The sequence below is a fragment of the Terrapene carolina genome, unplaced genomic scaffold (assembly GCF_002925995.2).
Source record: "Terrapene carolina triunguis isolate 2854851 unplaced genomic scaffold, T_m_triunguis-2.0 Scaffold130, whole genome shotgun sequence".
Classification (NCBI taxonomy): Eukaryota; Metazoa; Chordata; order Testudines; family Emydidae; genus Terrapene; species Terrapene triunguis.
In genome coordinates this window covers 21,573,182-21,584,536 of record NW_020664481.1, presented here as the reverse complement: position 1 = coordinate 21,584,536, position 11,355 = coordinate 21,573,182, and the positions used below count along the sequence as shown (strand labels likewise).

General features: G+C 51.0%; 1 protein-coding gene and 1 non-coding gene across 3 annotated transcripts in view; both read left to right on the top strand.

The window, feature by feature from the left end:
* The window catches only part of CPNE2 (copine 2), a 183,781-nt gene that overhangs the window by 159,873 nt on the left and 12,553 nt on the right, over positions 1-11,355 (top strand). The window lies entirely within an intron of this gene.
* Positions 9,642-9,783, top strand: LOC112116494. The gene has a single exon (XR_002908910.1). It is a non-coding gene; the product is annotated as a small nucleolar RNA SNORA57 (small nucleolar RNA).

The following is an 11,355-nucleotide window of genomic DNA, read 5'->3' as shown; positions in this document are numbered from 1 at the left end:
GGGGAGAGGGATCGGAGCAGTCAGGGGACAGGGAGCAGAGGGGTTTAGATGGGTTGGGAGTTCTGGGGGGGGGGCTGTCAGGGGGTGGGGAGTGGTTGGATGGGGCGTGGGAGTCCCAGGGGTCTGTCTGGGGGTGGGGGTGTGGATAAGGGTTGGGGCAGTCAGGGGACAAGAGGCAGGGAGGCTTAGATAGGGGGTGGAGTCCTGGGGGGCAGTTAGGGGCAGGGGTCCCAGGAGGGGGCAGTCAGGGAACAAGGAGCAGGGGGAGGGTTGGGGTTCTGAGGGGGGCGGGGAGTGGAAGGGGCGGGGCTAGGGCAGGACGGGGGCGGGGCTAGGGCAGGACGGGGGCGGGGCTCCTCCCATCCTCTTTTTTCCGTGCTGAAATATGGTAACCCTACTCTGAACCCCACGTGGTGCAGCTGGTTGGGGGCGGGGCTCTTGGCAGCATATGGGCACGAGGGGGAACGTGAAAAAGAAATGGCCTTTTGCGCTTCAGTGGCTGAGTGCTGCCGTGGGGGCAGTTGCAGGCGTGTCAACAACCAGACGCGTCTAATTTGCTTCACGATAATGAAGATACTTCCAGGTCACTGGGCTTAGATAGTGGAATCCATGGTCCCATAGCCCAGCGACCTCTAGGGGGCGGGGTCTGGGCCCCAGAGACTGTTAAAGGGCCAGCGCAGCAAGACCAGGAGGAGTTTTCAGTTCCCTGTCCTCAGGTCGACAGAAGCGGGCAGCAAGCATAGGCTGCACTGCCCCCTCCCGCACAAAGCAACGGGCTGAGGCAGTGGGCATGACCAGCTGGCTTGCTGTGGGCCGCCCCTTTAAATGTAAGAAGTTGGCTTGCCTGTCGGCTAGGGTCGTACCTCGCTTAGGGGGTCGTACCTCTCTGACGGAGAGCTGCAAAATCCTGGGATTGCCTGGACCCGTCGGGAGCCCAGGGCAGAGGAGGGGAGGAGCTGCTTTCCTCACAGCCCTCCAATCCCGTTGCTGATTCCATCTCCGCTGTGCCCCCTCCCGTCCCAGAGCAGTTCTTCGCCCCACGGGCCCACGTACAGGGCTCCAGGTCTGGGGAGCCGGCTTCCCTATCCCTGGAGCTGGGAGGCAGGACAAGCAGTGGGGAGGAAGAAGCCCCCTTCACTCCAACAGCACCAGTCCCCATTTTGCCCAGCCCCCCCAGCACCTTTGTGTTACCCCCAACCCACAGAGAGACCAAAAACTCTTCCTGTGGGACATGGTGGTTGGAAGAACGATATTGGTGGGTGCTAGTTTTGTCGTCCTGGGCCAAGTAAAGTGGAGCCGCACCACACTGGGGGACAGTGCCATGATGCGGGGAGTCAAGATGGAGGGTCTGAGTGTGAGATACAAGCACTCTGCTGTCTCTCTCCTGGAGAGTGCCTGGGTGGTGGTGTTTTGGCTGGAAGTGTCATGCTCTGTCATGTTTCCTCGGTGGGTGCACGCACAGACACACGCAATCAGCCGTGTTCCGTATGTAAAGATCCCTGTGTAAGAATACCTGACTACCCCTCTGTTCACCGCCCCTCATGATCAGGGTCACCTGCCTGTGAGAGAGGCCCTGTTGGGAGAATGATACGTAAGCCAAAGTTTTCAGAAGTGGCCACTGATCTGGTGTGCCCACTTGAGACAAAGGTGCCTTGAGCTGGACGTGCAAAAATGGAGGAACATGAGGTCAGTGGCGACTTTTGGAAAATGTTCACCATCATTTATGCGCTGTATAATCTGGAGCTGGAGTGGAAGGACCAGCCCAGTGATTGGGACACTGGCCTGGGACATGGGAGCCGCAGGTTCAAGTCGCTGCTCCGCCATGGGCTTCCTGTGTGACCGTGGGCAAGGCACTTAGCCTCTGTGCCTCAGTTCCCCATCTGTAAAATGGGGTCCTAGAGAGGAGTGGGGCACCTCTGGGATAAAACCACCCATTGAAACATTAGGAAAATGATGTCCTATGGCCAAGCTGGTCACACGACACACAGACATGTAATCTGAAATTGTTGGCCAGGGAACATGGGGGAGGCAGCTGGTATAGCACTGATGAAGACAGGGTATGATAAGAAATGCTACACATATTTGCAATGTACTGTTCAGTTGCTAGATATCTGTGTAGCAGAGTTCCAGACTCTGCATGGTCTCTGGTAAACAAAGGGGACAAAGCTGAAAGTCAAGCTGTGTGGAAGCCAGTTTGTACCTGGAGCTGGAACTGATTTCTTTTAACGGGAAGCATTTACTGAGAAACACTGTGATGCCACAGATCACAGCACATCCCCTGTTCCTGGTCTTTAATTAAAATACACATCTTCACTTGTTTTCTTTCCAAAGGAGCTGTAACAGCTTTCCCCATCTGCTTTCGGATCGTAATATCTTTCTGCACTTCCATCCCTTTTAAAAACGCCAGCAGTAAATTGCTTTTCTAGGAGACGTCTCTTGCGTCGGCGGTAGTTATATACTTATTTTGTTGTTGGCAAGTCTGAATTTGGGTTCATTCGCTATGAATTCCGATCACTCTTCATTTCCAATTTTTGTTTTATATGTCAGAATTCAAGAGGTGGTGGGGAGAAGGCTCCAGACCTAGGAATGAATAGAGAAGCATTAATCATATGTAAATTGCACCCCTCGGTGGCACTAATATTTTAATCAAAGGAGCTTTTAAATAATACTAAGGTAATAGGTCTACCGTAGGCAAGTCTGAACTGGATTTTTCTTTTTTTAAGATGCACAACGAATAATTGATAAGAGTTTTATTCCCCTGTGGCCTGCCCTCTTTCATCCCATCTTGAATACCTAGAGCAAATAATGTCAATAATGTCATCTTTAATAATAGCCGCCTGACAAAGAGGCGTCGGCTGAGAAGATGACAGCAGCTTCTTTTCAGGGAGAGAGGCACGTTTTATTTTTAGGAATGAAAGCGGCCATAGGTGGGTGGGTTTGTTGTAAAAGCACAAGGGGCCCCGTGAGCCAGGTAAAAACAAGGGGTGAATAGCTGGGGCCTATTTGGAGACCCCGGGCTCTGAGGTTCAAAGGGTTTCTGCTGGAGAAAACCAAACTCTAGATCTTGGTGTTCCCAAGCATGGGAAGATTTTGGATCCAGATCTAGAATTTCCTGACCAGGAACGGAACATTGCAGCTCAGTCCCATCTCTATGATCTTCACGAGCAGCTGCTGACCACACCAACGGGGTTGGTGCTCGATGTGTGGCTCTCCATGGGAGCTTTAGGCCCACGACAGAGACCTGTGGAGGGTACTTCTACACCGCAGATGAAGGTGTGATTGCAGTGTGGGGAGATATACCAGCTTTAGCTAGTGAAGACATGACGGTGCAGAATTCGGCCTAGGCTGCCTGCCCCAGTAAAAGCCTGCTGGGGACACTGGGTACCTAGTTGTGTTGCCAACTTCTACCAAGTCTTCACTGCTATCGTTACCTGCACCAACTAGATGCAAGCTAGCCCAGGTCTGCCTTCCCACGCTGCAGTCACACCTTAATTTGCAGTTATGACGTACTCAGAGTGGTAGACATTAGTGCAGTTGAAGCCAGTGGGGCAGCGTCAGTTTGCACCAGAGAACTTGGCCCTCTGGTTGCAAATGGCTCCTGATGAGGATGGAGATTTGGAGAAGTCACGTGGTCACCTTTGAACATTAAAAAAAATGCTGTTGATGTGTCTTTGATCCTCCACCTCCCCCCACCATTGTCATTGTTCAGTCTCTAAGGCTAATATCCAACTGTAGTTATGGCCACACTGACTTAAACAGAGAAAAGGAGTTATAAGCAACGAGGCAACATTAGTAAGTGGGGTGATTTATTTGGCTGGAACTCCATGGCTAGAGAAAATTGATTTGCACATGAAGAGGGGATCTAGAATGTAGTTCTCCCATCAATTTGTGTGATAGGGCTTGGGGGGTGTCACAGATAACTTCCATTGTGGGTAACCTCCCTGCCATATCGGCGGGGCAGATGGGGAATAGATTTTTCTAGGATAATTCGCAAATGAACAGAAAGCAGCTGGCTAGCTCTGCCTCTGGTTTTATCAGCATGGTTTGCTTAGTGATTCACACCTTTGCTTCTCAGGCCGCGGGCCTCGAGAACCATGAGCTGCTTGCAGGTGTGGGGAGTGGGTCATGAGCCAGCATCCATTTCTCATCTCAGGTTTTCGGCTGAAACGAGTTTGCCTGATCACTTTCCAGCCGTGCAGCCTGCCCCTGGCGCCGTTGTCAGTTCAAGTTCCATCTCCTTTGAGGTGCCGTAGAAACCGGAATAAATGATACGAGTGTGGAGCAGAGATGGGGCCGTTGGCAAGCAGCCAGGGGTCATGGTGTGAAATAAGCGGTGGCAAATGGCAAAGGAAGTATCAGTTGAAAACGTTAATGCAGATATTCTAGGCATGCTCGTAAATATCCAGCCTTGGGGATAGGCGGATGCAGATCTATTGATTTCTATCTGCCCGGCTATGTAACTGGATGTCGTAATTCTAGGCATTTATAATTTGTGAACATCGCTATGGTATGCACTGTCACCGGGTCTGAATCCGCCCCGTTCTCGTTCAGCTTCCCTCCGAGAGGTGTGCCATTTCCTAACACTAAAAAAACCACCCTGCTTATACCTTTTCCATGGCAACCCAGATCACAAACAATGGAGCTCACCAGCTTTTAAGAGGTGGAAGCAGAAAACTGTGTGTGTGTGTGTGAGAGAGAGAGAGAGAGAGAGAGAGACAGCATGCATCTGACTTGACACGAAAAGGATTAACAAGCATTGGGAAATGAAAATTACCTTTCAAAGAGAAACTTCAGTTTCCAAATCACCTCCTTTTTCACTAGCATGCTGGATATGGTGGATAATCCCTAGCAGGCTTGAATCTAATTGCTGACTTAAGTAGCAGAAATAATTGGTGGTCACATTTTATAGGCAATACAGCCCATACGTGACTTTAATATCAAGTACCTTAAAAAACGGATGGAAACAATAAATGATATTGGAAGAGCAGCCTGATTGTATGCCAACAGTCCATGCTGAATACTAAAAAAGGAGGCAAAGCCCCTGGAAGGCACCTTAGTATGGAGTCCTCTGACCTTTCTTCTTCACCCGCAGATTTGCCCAGAAGCCATGAGCTGCTATCACTCCACAGGCCGTCCAATTATTAAAAGACAACCTGGTTCTGAAGTTGCATCTGCTCAGCACATGGAAAAGCCCAGTCTATCCCCAGCACCCCAGGATCTGCTTCCCTGTACTTAAGTTTTCCCCTCTTTATCCTACAAGCATGAACCCCTTGCCTCAGCCCTCTCCCCCCCGCCCATTTGTAAATCCCCAAAGATAGTGGAGGGAAAGAGAAGTGAAGCTGAAAAGCTGGCCCTGTTCATTGGTCTCGAAGGCCCCAGAATCTGTACCTCTGTGCCTCCCTGGTTCTCCATCCTGCTCCAAATTCCGTGTGAAAAGATTTCCATGCCTGTGCTTATCAAATTCTTTGTGTCCCTCTGTTATTGGCTTTGGGACAGGGTGGTTCCTTCAGCATGTGATCGCTTTGCACCCCTGACTCCAGGAGTTTATGCTGGGTTCATGGTCCTGCCTTATTTATCCTTGGCATACGCTTTGTATGTACGACAGTCTCCAGAGTGAAACCTCTCGTGGTCACCTGTATTTGTGGCCATCCTGTGCCTCAACCCAGCTGCAGCCACACCAGGGAACATCTCCAATATCATGAGCTTTCCCCTCTCCGATGTGAACTCACTGTGTGTTACGCAGCCTGCTGAGAAAAGGGCTCCTAGCCACGGGCATGAACCACGTGGCTGCTTCGTGCTGTAATGTAACTGGAAGGGAAGCTGTTCTTCCTGTAACCGAAGGCTGAGCGTCAGTGCTGAAGGCCTTCTGAGGCAGCCAGGCCTATGTTACATGGTCGCCTAGTATCATGGGGGGGAAAGGAAGTTCCCATGGTAGCTGTTAGTGAGTTTCTTCACGTTTGGGATAGACTCAGCAGAGTGCCCGAGGGCTGAATGGGGCATGGAGACTGGCCTAGTGACTAGAGCCCTAGACTGGGACGCTGGAGAGCTGGGGGACCTATTCCTGGCTCTGCCACTGACCTGGGGCAAGTCACCTTCCCGCTCCATGCCTCAGTTTCCCTATCTATAAAATGGGGGAAATGATACTGGGCTCCTTCTTAAAGTGCTTTGAGATCGACAGAGGCCAGGCCTTATGTAAGGGTGGGGTGGGGCTCTTATTTTGGAGGCGAGAATGGTTTTGCGTCAGAAGGCTGAGGTGCATTGCGAAGGCCGTTCGGTGACGCATGTCCTGCCACCGCCCCGTACTGCACCTGTGCTCTGGGCGAAGAGGGGACGGTAGTTTGCAGGGCTGTCAACCCAGCACATTTGGCCAGCCCTCACTTCACTCTTACTGAATGTCATTGCGTCGTTGTACTTCACCGCTGCCTCATTAGAGGGCTTGGTATTGTTAACCCCTGGATTTTTAAGCACGCTCATAATTGTAGCTTATCTATGCTCGCCTGCATTCAGTGCAAGGCTAAGTAAATAACTTAGGACTTAGGGCAGCAGAAGCCACGCTGTGGGGCATGGACTAGCTGTAAGTCTTTGCAGTTCATTCCTTAGAGAGCCTAATTCCGAGGCATGGATTCTTCGCCCCCTCCCTCCACCCTCAGTTATCTGATTCCAAGTTCCAGCCCTGACCTCCCGCACTATCTCTGCCCCAATATTCAGGTGCTTGCAATTTCTGCTATGTACTTCCAGTGGGAGAATCCCTGATCCCCCAGGGGTTATGCTGCGAGCGGGGTACCATTAAAAACAGGGGATATGGTTCCCCCCCCCACACTCATCCCTTTGAGGTTCAGCTACTGGCCACGGAGAAAATTGTTGGCAACTTTATGGTGAAACCGAGGCAGGGCCAGCCGGGTAAAGGCGGAAAGTAAGGTAGCCCATAGGGAAAAAACGTTAAGAAGCGGCCAGATGAAAAGAAGAGATGTGAGAAGACCAATCCCCGTGAAAAGCAGCTTGGGTCACGGAGCTCTTTTCAAGAGGTGACACAAGGAAATTGCTTTAGGAACAGCTGTGCTCACAGAAAGTCAAGAATTGTTTTGTGACGGCCTTATTATCTCCGATCCCCGGGGAATGGGGCAACACTTCCAGGTGCTGTACAAGCACCTAGGAAGACACAGCCTCTGCCCCGAAGTGCTTGGGCGTTAGCGACAGGCAATGTGTGCGCAGCAGGAGGAGGGGATACAACACAAAGGTAGAGTAAGCAGGAAGATGGCCAGCCCGCAATGGGTTAATTCCATATCTTTCCCCGTCTTCATTATATATACACTGTTGCCAACTCATGTGATTTCTTTATTATTATCAGGGATCTTGTGATATGTTTAATTAAGTCCCCAGTGCCCAGAGTTAGGTGATTATTGGAGACTATCAGCTTTCATTTAAAGAAAAAAAAACGTCTCTGGCTGTCATTGTTCTGGAGAAAAGGCTGAAAACATGACCCCCCTAAAGGTTCGGAAATCAGAGGGCAAAGAGCTAGAATCTCAGCTGCATTATTTAACAAGAAAAAGAAAAACCACTTGTGATTTTTAAGCCAGTCTCATGATTGTGGGGGCCACCTCTTGTGATTGTGGAGTGCTTGGGCCTGCCAATGGTGGGCTTGTTTCCCAATTGTTAGTTTGGGGGGGGTCGGTGTTTATGAGAGAGAGGGGGAGAGGTGCTTGGAGTGAGGGAGGGAAGTGGGGAAAGGGAAACTGAAGCGAAGTCTTCACTGCAGAGTTACCGCGTTTGTAGATAACACAAGTTCAGTCCTCTCAGGTTAGCCTCGCTCCCGTGAGCTGCGCAGAGTGACTGGATTACTACGCGGGGGTCGTATTAGCAGCTGATTCAAGCTGTAGCCTGTGCCCCGGATGGGTCAGCCGACTTGAGCTAAAAGCACCACCGCACTTGAGTGACGGGGGTTTGGGTGTGCACGGGACTCAAATTGCGGGCAAGACTGGAGTTCTAACGCAAGTTAACTCAGCAGTGTAGACGAGCCCTGAGGGGGAGGAGACTGTGAACTATTTTGGGGGGGCGGTGGCTGTCTCTCGCTGTGTGTCTGTGCAGCACCCAGCTGTCTCTAGGCCCTACAGTAATATAAATAAATAATATGACGAGGAGAAGGGTGAGAACCAGGCTGAGGCGCATGATGGGCTGAGAAGGTGAGGCCAGGTAGCTGCTTTTCAGGTGCTCCAGCCTGTTTGGCGTGGGGGAGAATAGGCTGTTTAGTCTTTCTCCCACTCGGTGAAGCAAGCGATGCTGAGCCTCTAACCCAGCCTCCTCACTGGGTCCCTGTTGTTCTGAGTAGCCAGCCTCGGAGTCCCTCTCATGAGCTGTTGGGTGAAAAGAAGCCCTCAGGTTGCTTACTCCCCAGTGTAATAAAGCCACGTGAGATCTCTAGTGGGCTGGGCACATGATGCTACAAACTACGCTGTCAAGGCTGTATCCCCACTTTGAACTTTAGGGTACAAATGTAGGGGCCTGCATGAAAACCTCCAAGCTTAACTACCAGCTTAGCTTTGGTCCCGCTGCCACCATCTCAAGAATCCCCTCCCTGGGAAGCCTTGAGAACCCTTTCACCAATTCCCTGGTGAACACAGATCCAAACCCCCTTGGATCTTAAAACAAGGAGAAATTAACCGTCCCCCCTCCTTCCTCCCACCAACTCCTGGTGAATACAGATCCAAACCCCCTTGGATCTTAACACAAGGAGAAATCAATCTGGTTCTTAAAAAAGAAGGCTTTTAATTAAAGAAAAAGGTAAAAATCATCTCTGTAAAATCAGTATGGAAAATACTTTACAGGGTAATCAAACTTAAAGAGCTCAGAGGACCCCCCTCTGTCTTAGGTTCAAAGTACAGCAAAACAAAGATAAACACTCTAGTAAAAGGTACATTTACAAGTTGAGAAAACAAAGTAAATCTAAGACGCCTTGCCTGTCTTTTTACTTACAAGTTTGAAATAGGAGAGACTTGTTGGGAAAGATGGGGAGAACCTGGATTGATGTCTGGTCCCTCTCAGTCCCAAGAGCGAACAACCCCTTAAACAAAGGACACACACAAAAGCCTTTCCCCCCCCCAAGATTTGAAAGTATCTTGTCCCCTTATTGGTCCTTGGGGTCAGGTGTCAGCCAGGTTACCCGAGCTTCTTAACCCTTTACAGGTAAAAAGATTTGGAGTCTCTGTACACAGAGAGCTGTTACCCTTCCCTTTATAGTTATGACATACGCACATTGCACTGGAAAAACCGGCTGGGGCTTACGCGCTAAGGGCCAGGTCTTGTCCCTGCTAAGTGACCGCATTGCATGTACCGAGTGATCAGTCATGGGTGGCATGAGGGAAGGAGAAAGGGCACAGGACGAGCTCTCTTCCCGCTCAGCAGAGACGACGTAGTTCAGTGGTGCCGCCCAGGGCTGTCTGTAGAGCATAGCTCTGCAGGAGATTTCTCCAGTACACCTGGGGGTCCTGATCTGATGTAGGGCGGATGTGAAGTGCCCCAGCTGGGGATATCGCTACTAGAGAAAGGGCCGTCCCTCTATTTTGTGGTGTACTGGGCCAGGGGTTCTGGTTCTGATCTCTGTCCACCTCTGAGCGCAGAGTGGGGGGTTCTGGGCTGGGCTGGCTCCTCCAGTTATTGGCACGCATGCAGTAGCTTGTTCCTCCTGCGTGAGATGTACGGAGGGATAGGAAATGCAAACTCCAGCATTGTGTCTGCAGAGCCGGCAGCTCCCGTCTGCTGGTCCCATCCTCATTCGCTGGCACATACTGCGCGGGAGGGTGACAAGGGGCGTCTGAGGCTGCTGGGACAGTTATCAAGGTGGGGGGACAGGAGGAAAACAAGTCCCGAGTGTGATTTGGGGTAGGGATCAAACACCACAGTGACGGTGTGTCTGGACGAGGAGAGAGAGGGCCTGGACTGGTCTGCAAAGGAGAGGGGTCGCTGACCTTCTGTGTTGGGAGTGGGAGGGGCTGTGGGGAGAGCTGCTCCCCCCAGAGGTTGATCTAAACCTGATGTAGCAACCGGGTTCCAATGACGCCTACAATTGTCTGTATAAAACGTACTTGCTTTGTGCAGTGACTGGAGCGTGATGGAGCCCCGTGCTTCTCCCCCGACAGCCCCCCATGCGCACGCGCAAGTGGCACATTGCCCCAGACGCTTCACTCCGCTGCTCTGGCGTCGGCTGCCAAAGTTGGGTCTGTTCGGGCCACGGCGGGCTTTGCAGGATTCGAGAGGAGCCCAGGTCCTTGTGCTGACAGGAGGCAGGGAGTCCTGGGAGTTTGCAATGGGAACCCAGAGCCTCAGATAGTGGGGGGGAAGTGGGTCACTTGGACCCTCAAACAGTAGAAGCAAATGTGCCGTCAGGACGGGCATTGAATGCCACCAAGTGACATTTCATCAGCTTGCTGTATGGTGTAAGGGTTGTCAGACAGCATTGGTCCATTAGTCCAGCAGGCAGCGGCTTCAGAAGGCGGTGGGAATAAAGTATCTGGCCAGATATGCAGTGCCGAAGGCAGGAGGAAAATGCCCTCCCAACCCTTGGTTGAATGCAGGGGGAAGAATTTTTGTGTCTATTCATGTGGATACCAGTCATGGGGCCAGATTCCCACAGGTGCCGATTGGTATCTATTGGGGTTTACAGAACCATCTAAGCAGGTTAGGCGCTTAATTCCTATTGATTTCGAGGTGAGTTAGGTACCTAACCTGCTTTAGATGGTATTATAGACACCTATCTGCATCTGTAGGCCCCTAAACGCCTTTGGAAATTTGGCCCCCAGTCACACTGATGGAATTGCTGATGCCTTTTCATCTGGGGCGATTGCTTTTGTAAGACTATTCTCGGGAAAATAATCCTGCGAATTTTCATTTGATTGCACATTAGGGGAAGGTTTGTGTGGCCATCCTGAAATCTCCGAGTTCCTGTTTATCACAGCTGGCCATCGGATCAGGATCTGGAAACAGCATGGTGACTCAGGTGGCCTGTGTTGCAGTCCTCGATGAGCCTGGGGCCAGGGGATTTCAACGACACCTCTGGGAGTTAGGCACCCGTTTCCATTGAATTTCAGTGAGAATTGTGTGCCCTGCTCCTTAAAGCCCCTTTGAAAGCCACAGCCTGAGTGCCTAAGTAATCCTTGTCTAATAACAGCTCCTCTAGTGACCAAGGTAGACCCTTGGGGAAATGTTCCTGGTTAATGGCATGCCAAAATAACAGAAGCATATTTACAGCTGGATTTTTGTAGTCTGAGGGCCTGATTCTCTCTTGATGGTGTAAATCAGGAATAACATACACAGGAGTCACTTCAAGTAACACTGACGTCGGTGGAGTTAGGCTGCTGTGAA